Source organism: Leptinotarsa decemlineata, unplaced genomic scaffold (genome assembly GCF_025532065.1).
Source record: "Leptinotarsa decemlineata unplaced genomic scaffold, Ldec_3_MD MMD2_P_RNA_scaffold_9, whole genome shotgun sequence".
Lineage (NCBI taxonomy): Eukaryota > Metazoa > Arthropoda > Insecta > Coleoptera > Chrysomelidae > Leptinotarsa > Leptinotarsa decemlineata.
Genome location: NW_027412536.1, coordinates 9,127,770 through 9,136,175, shown reverse-complemented (window position 1 = coordinate 9,136,175; position 8,406 = coordinate 9,127,770).

Below are 8,406 nucleotides of genomic sequence, written 5' to 3'. Positions count from 1 at the left end.
TTCTGCTTCTCTGCAATATGTATAATTTTTTCTACTGTTTTGTGAGGTAATAATTTTATTAATATTTTTTAAGAATAACTGAATATGTTGAATTGTTGTTACATTCTGAATATCCTTCAGCCCTTCTCTTGAAATTGTGGAGTATTATGCTGGAAAATTGATGGCAATTATTTTTATTCGATTTCAGGTAAACTCATTATATGCGAATTATCAAAAAGATTTCAATAAAGGCATAGAAGAAGTTCATGATATTTTTCGAACCTATGATATCGTACTTCAAACAGAAAGAGTCTAGGATGAAAATGTTTGGAGTTTTATAATAAAAAACCAAAAGAAAAAGGTACTTTAGAATGAGAGCGAATACTCAATTATTTTACTATTTCATTCATATTTTGGAAATCAAGAATACAATCAACAGTACTGTCACTTTCGAAAAAAAAAACTTATTACATAATTGAAAAACTCACAAGTTGCATTATCCGATATATTCGGAAATTTTGGTAACGAGACTTTCTATATCGGACTTGGGTTCATCCAATTCAGCTAGTTCAGATGAATATATACTCATTTTATGATTTGCTGCACTTTGTTTGGTTTTGTGGTTTTGCGATAGACGTTTCATATCATATTTTTGCCTTTTAAAATCCAAGAATGCTTCTAATCTGATACGACGACCACTACATATTAAAGTTAAGGTGCTACTGTTTACAGTACAGATGAATTCTATACAATTGCTTCATATTCACAAAGCAACTCATTCCATTATTCAGGTAAGTGATTCTCAACCATTGTTGATAACGGCCACATTCCCCTATGATCGAATCATTTTGGTATCACTTCCGATCACGATTCTTATTAATGATAATAGATTCACTGACATATTGAAGTTATATTTTCACGACTACTGTATGGTTTTAAAAAACTATGAGATGAATGGGCTACCCGTAGTATGTTACTTATTTTCATATGACTATCTACGCCTCACATCAACTATTATTCCATTATTTCTTCGGCTCAATTTTGATTTTTGTGTAGATAATACCATATGAGAAGTATACGTTGAGACGTTGATTTACAAATATAGTCGGTAATATGATTGGACATTCACACCACCCAAAGAAAATACACAACGTTGAGATTTTTAAGAAAACGAAATTGAAATAAAGTGAAAATATTTATGTTCATAAAATCGCATAACTCATTTCATTACCTTTTCTTTGAAAAGGATGTTTCAACAGAGATTCAAATCACGAAGTTACTACCTAAAATCAGCTGACGTTTCAACCCTCACTTCATTTGGTCTATTATGGATCAAATAGCAGAACTTTTATTAATTTTTCATGATAGTTTCATACTTTTCATTAAATTGATAGACACAGATTTCAATTCGAAATACCGATTCTTTTCCTTGATTAATAATTTGATTTCATTCAAAAATCAGTAAGTGGTATCGTTGATGTAAGGAGTATTAGTAGAAGAAAAGACAAATCAAACTTTCTATGTTTTTACCACTTTTATTTGTAACTAGCGTTACTGCAGTTTCGTCCTATACGGACATTTTACAAATAAAAGTGGTAAAAAACATAGAAAGTTTCATTTCTCTTTACTTTTAACTAACGTTACTGCAGTTTCGTCCTATACGCACAGTAAAAATAAAAATCTCGAAGTGAAGAACATTATCTCGATTTGAAGAAATCTTGCTCTCCTATATTCATGAAGAAATATTTTTTTAAACTGAGAAACATTCTCTCAAGTTGAATTTGAATAAGCGCTTCTTTTAAGTAAAAAAAATATTTTAGCAAGATTGTGCATACATTTCAATAGAAATAATCACATTAGCTCAAGAGAAGTAAGTATGCATTCTTCAGACTGAGCAAAATTAATCTCGAAGCAAAAGTGTTTTGGGTTTTGAAAGAATGATATGTTTACTTGGAACATTATTTAAATGTCTCCGTATGAGAAATTAATTGTTTTCCTTTGAAGAGAAGCATTTTTCATTGAAACGCTTCTATTTGTATAAATCAAATGAAAAGGGACATACTCTTGACAAATTGCAAATTAACAAATAAAATGAAATCGAAGCCTATAAACAACATTACAACTCAGACAAGAAAATAAATTAATTTATTAGGAATTTTACATAAATGTAGTTTTAAAACTAGATGCAATTCTGGTAAAAAACATTAAAAAAATCACACTAAAAAAACACTGTTTAAGTGGGTTTATTCCGTTAACGAACCCAATTGTTGTTCGCATACGAATGACAACCCTAAAAATTTTAAACTCATCTGAGGTCTTATTATTTAACATACGATTTCTAGCAAATTGAAAGGTGCTTAAATATCATTTGATCAGAAATGAATAATCAATTCAAAAGACGTACCTCAAATCCCTTTGACGTGGACAGAAGTCTATACAGAAAAATTGCCTTTCAAAATAATAATTTTGGAATCGTTATAGGAATTCAAAGTGTCGTGTGAGTTTTATTAGAGGATCAATGAAAAATATAAAATGTTTTATTAAAAAAATGTAACTCATAATCATACAAACAAACTTAAAGAAATATGATTCGCTAATTAAATAACATCATTCACTGTTTTCACGTTTTTGGAAATTCATATTTCATCTCTAGTGAGTTTGGTAATATTTCTACCTATTTCTTACATTCCTAAAGGAAATCTTTCAAATAATTTCAAGCTGAGTAGGGTATATTCAGTTTGTTCCCAATAAATAACATAAAAACTTTCTGAAGGGATTACAGAAAGCAAAGACGTTTCGGAATTCAACAAATATTATGTTGAAATCAGAAAGTGGCTGTCACATATAAAAGCTTTTTATACCTACTGGTGCCTATTTTGGTATTTTTTGTATTATAATTTATTTTCGAAACTATAAGTACCTCTATCTTTCAATAAAAAATGAATTCGGTCTAAGAAAAAATCAAATTTTATTTAGAGAAAATGCTCTTATTCGAAACAACATAAAATGTATGTTCAAAACAAGAGATTGGCAAATTTGAATCAACGTGGAGGATTTTTCAGTTTAAATTGATAAACACTTGCAGAGCTCGGCAAATGTAATAATGCATGTCTGAAAAATTACGGAGCATTGGTATAATTTTCGCAAAATGAAGGCAAAATTAAGAGTTGCCGTCAAAGTTCACCACTTTCTCTTCGGTACTACGTATACAACGCGGTACTTACTGATATAGCGGAATTTCATCAAATTATAATACTTACCGATGAAAATATCTTTCAACTGTGCAAGACCCCAGTCTTGTAAAATCTGTTCCATTATGGTAGATACACAATAATCGAAAAGAAATTGCACTGTCTACAGACACATAAAACACTTCCTCCTCAAAATCGCAACACACCAACATCACTTTCCAACACATACTGGCGCGTACGCGATGCTTACAACGCTCCCCTCTCACTTAAGAGGGTCATAGAAAAACCAGAGCACCACAGGTTTTTTCAAACTGAAATGAATGAAATACTTCTTTAAAAGAAACCCTGTTCATTCTATACAAAATTCCTGTTATTTTCAGTCGATCATAATATAGTTTTGTATGTAGATTCACAAAACTATTGTTATAAACGAATTGAGTTATTTGAAGGGATACACTATTAAATTCAAACAAACACTGTGTTCAGATCAAGTTAATATTTCTCTCCATTTGAAACAGTTTATTTTTCCCTTTAAATAGGTGGTGGATTTTGAGATGATATTATATTTTCTTGATTCAAAATAGTTCATCTTCGCAATGATATAATCAAACGAATGATGTCGTTGAAAGGCCAAGAAATTTGATTTCTTTGTTGAAAAAAGTGTGATTTTCTGGTGGAATATGGCGATGTTGACTAAAATAATAGTTTTTCCAATAGAAATAAAAATTTTAAAGCAACCTATGATCTTCTTTTAAAGGAATACTTTTTACTGTGCGGATATTGTACAAATAAACGTGGTAAAAAACATAGAAAGTTTCATTTCTCTTTTCTTCATTATGATTTCCTACGATATGCTACAGTAACGCCTACATCCATCAATTTATTGAAAGTATTAGTAGAGTATGTTGAAACACATTCCGCAACAATTGTGCCCCGTGTGCTGTGAAATTCATCTACAGCTGTTTCTACTTCATTATCATTGAAAGATGCCAGACATTTGATAATATCAATGTGTTAGGTATACGCATACTTCTCAATGGTGAATATGTCCCAGCAGAGAAAATGTGGCTTGATTTGATATCAGATAGAATAACTTTATTGTAGCACACTGAAATGATTTCCAATTTGGAAAAAAGTTTCGGTAAAGTAAGACAATCATCATTACTAAATCATGTAAGTTTTGAAAATCATGCTTTCTTCGTCATTCACTGTTTGAGAAAAAATATTTTATTTTGAAAACAAGTCATTATTGAACATCGACCTCAAGAGTATTGTATCATTTTCGGCAGATACTGAAACATATTGCATCATATTCATGACAGTATTATTGAACAACTCTCGTCTAGCGAAGTTGTAAGAAGCGAGGATTTCTAGATGACGATATGTAAGATGATGTGTACTAGTATTGCGACATCGTCGTCGAGTCATGGTAATTCAGTGCTGACTGGTTCGTGATATATGTTATTACATCTTCATTGACTGGTTTGGAAAACATAGTAGCGATTAATCGTATGGTGTTTAGTCGAGTCATGGTAATTCAGTGCTGACTGGTTCGTGATATATGTTATTACATCTTCATTGACTGGTTTGGAAAACATAGTAGCGATTAATCGTATGGTGTTTAGTCGAGTCATGGTAATTCAGTGCTGACTGGTTCGTGATATATGTTATTACATCTTCATTGACTGGTTTGGAAAACATAGTAGCGATTAATCGTATGGTGTTTAGTACACGCATGGATTTGAGAATGTAGGCATCTGATTCTTTCTTTTACAGAATGAGCAATATGGTAAGGGAACAAATTTGATACTTTCTTTCATTGTCACCTGAGATGAGGTGAATAATGGGGCCCACTTTCTCCTTATTATTCTGTTTTTCATTTGTTGTCGAAGTAATTCATAGTTGCTGCGTAATGAATTTGCTTTTTTGTCTTTATGTCTATGTTCACTTCACAGACGGTGAACATCGGGTGGAATGGAATAGGACAAGAAAGATTACCAATGAGCCTCATTCTAAGAGACGTAAGCTAAAAGAATCAGCGTATATTCTCATGTCTGGAGAGAATTGTATCTCGAATAGCTCCTTAGAAATAGATCGTACTTGGCTACCCATCTTGAAGAAAACTTTGGATAGTGGCGAAATGGCAACAAACTGATATCGGAGAGTACCTTGTATTACATCGAATATTTCAGTTGTCGATCAACAACATTGACATAATTTCATATTTCAAAACTTCTTTGACATCTGTCGAAGAAGTAAAGAAATAAGCTCTCAAAAAAGGAATAACTGCATATTTATTCAAATTTTTATCCATTTCTGAAGACGGAGGCAAATTTTGGCCTCCGAAACGTAAAAGATAAGTATAATTTCTTAATATTTTTTTGATAGGCAAAATTGTGAAATACGACAAGTTACTGATAAATAGAAGATTTTTCTTTGTGAAAAATACTTTGATTTTTACGCAGTAACTTATCGGGGTAAACTAAAAAGTTTGCCCTTCTACACTTGTATAAAGTTCTCCATTATAATTTTTATATTTTTTCAGATTGTGGAAGGTAACCATTACCTAAAAAAAGGTCGATAAAAAACTGATTTTTTCCTCCACAAAAAATGACTTTCTTTGAATAAATTAGGAACTATTATGGTTCAAGTGTGATCAGAGACATCTGCTGTTATATAAGCAAATCACTGAGAAAACCCAATATCATCTGCATCAAATTTAAATTAATTAATTGACAACGCCCTCATCAGTTTTGAGTAAAAAAATCCAGAATTATTTCTGGTTTGAAAAATATGCAACTTTTTATCAATATCTAGTAAAAAGGCATAGATTTCACTGAGGTTATCAATGTCTGATCTTTTATTAAGACAATTATTTGATTGTGAAATGAATGACATTTTCGAAAACAATCTTTTAGATGCATTTCTTTCAGTTAATACGACCGACCTTTTTTGGCAACGTGATTACTGAGGGAAAATCTCTCAAGGAAAGTGGGGAAGTATTATTCAGTTTTGTAATATTCATAAAGACGAATTCCTCAAACTTATAACTTTCCTTTTCAACAATTCATAATTTTTGTTCAGTGGCAAAATTCATAATCAAACTTTTGGTACTCCAATGCAAGCTACAATTAGCCCCATTTTGACAGTATATGTCATGAATGACCTGCTAGATTTGGTCTTACAGGTATTTTCCTTTGATTTATTTTCCATAAAAAATATGTCAATGATATTATTATCTTCCTTCCTCAAGATGGAATATGATTATGGATATCTTCAATAGTTGTAACCCTTACATACAGTATACCATGGACACTAAAAAAAATGAACAACGGGTTCCATTCCTTAAAAATACTCTACTCATAGATTGGTATCGCCAGCCTATCAGTTCTGGTAGGTTCCTGAACTAGTGATCATACCATAAGCAATCAACAAAAATTAACTTGGTCGAGCAAATAATAAAGAACTGCATTCTGCAGATTTCCGATCCTTCTTTTCACTTGAAAAATTCAAGTATATTTTTCCAATTATTTACCAATAACTCTTACCCAGATCCTCTACTCAAGAAGATCTTATTTAGTACGACAACCATTGACGTTCAAATCAATAATAACAACCAGTTGGATAGAAATATTGTACAGTCTGACAATATCACAATTGGGTCTGATCCACCTCCAGTTTCTATATTTTTCTCTTCTTCATCATATATCAGTGATATGACAGCTGAATTATGCAGAATTTTCAAAAATTTAAATGTCAAAATAGCTTTCAGAGCCATATTGACAATCAATAAATTATTTTCAAAACTTAAGGATAAAACTCACATAAACTTCCAATCTCAATTAATCCATTCCATTCAATGTTTAAATTGTAGTAGTGAATATATTGGTCAAACGTCAAGATTACTTAAAGATAGAATCAGTTGACATAACAGTCATAGTAGATTACACCGTGAGAGATGTGCTTTCAGTAATCATGTTTCAAAGAAGATCATAAAATGGACTATAATTCAACTAAAATCTTATCAACCGAAAGAAATACATAAAAAAGATTGATTTTCGAGGTGTCATTTATCTTACAATCAAATAATTGTCTCAATAGAAGATCAGACATTGATCACTTCAGTGAAATCTATGCCTTTTTACTAGATATTGATGAAAATTCACATGATTTTCAAACTAGAAATAATTTTGGATTTTCATTGATATAATTCATAACATTTCTTAATATTTTGAAATGAAGTTTCAACCTCCCTATGGCAGGGTTTTACTCTCAATTAATAACACTTCTTCGTTAACTTTTTACTCAAAAACTAATAAGGGTGTTGTCAATTGATTGATTTCAATTTGATGCAATTGATATTGGGTTATCTCTTTGATTTGCTTGTATAACAGTAGATGTCTCTGATCACACTTGCACCATGCCAGTTCTTAACTATTCCCTAGTTTCAAAATAGATGAACAAACATACTTTTTTAAACTGAATCACATGACAGCTGTCAGTGTCAGTTGTTTGTTATCTTTTGCAGACTGGTTTCGGGTCCAATAATTGAAAATCTATTGCGGAAAATGTATCACTAACAGCATATGCAGGAATATATTGTATTGGAATATTGGAATATTGTATATATTGTTGGAATATATAATCCAATATATTGTTGGAATATATAATCCAATGCCCTTCTGATAGGTGTCAGTCCATTAACCTACAGTATAGGGAGTTCAGACTGGCCTGAACGAATTGTTCCTTTAGATGATTTGATTTATAGCCAGTCTTCAAGTTAGTCCACTATATATACACTATATGTGCAAAGTTTTCTTTCCTTATACGAGGAATTTGGCAAATTTCGGATATGCGGTTGGTTAACTCGTTGACAGGCAGATGGGGCGATGACAAATCTGTTATTTGTTATCCACTTCAGCCTAGTTCAATTTCAATTATCGGAAATCATCGGCTTTATGTTGCCCTTCGTGGTTTTAGCCAAGAGAGTAGTTGTTTTCTGATAGGTGTCCGTCCATTTAGTTACAGTATGGGAGTTGAAACTGGCCTGAACGAATTGTTCCTTTGGATGATTTAGTTGAATTTGACCAAATTAGGCCTAAAATTTATTTGTTTTATTCGTGAGTTTTATTGTGAATCAATTGAAATATATCATTAACGCACTGTAAAAATCCATCGTAGACGGTTGAGAATTCAATAAGAGTTGTTGAGATTCAATTTTGAGTTCACCAGACCT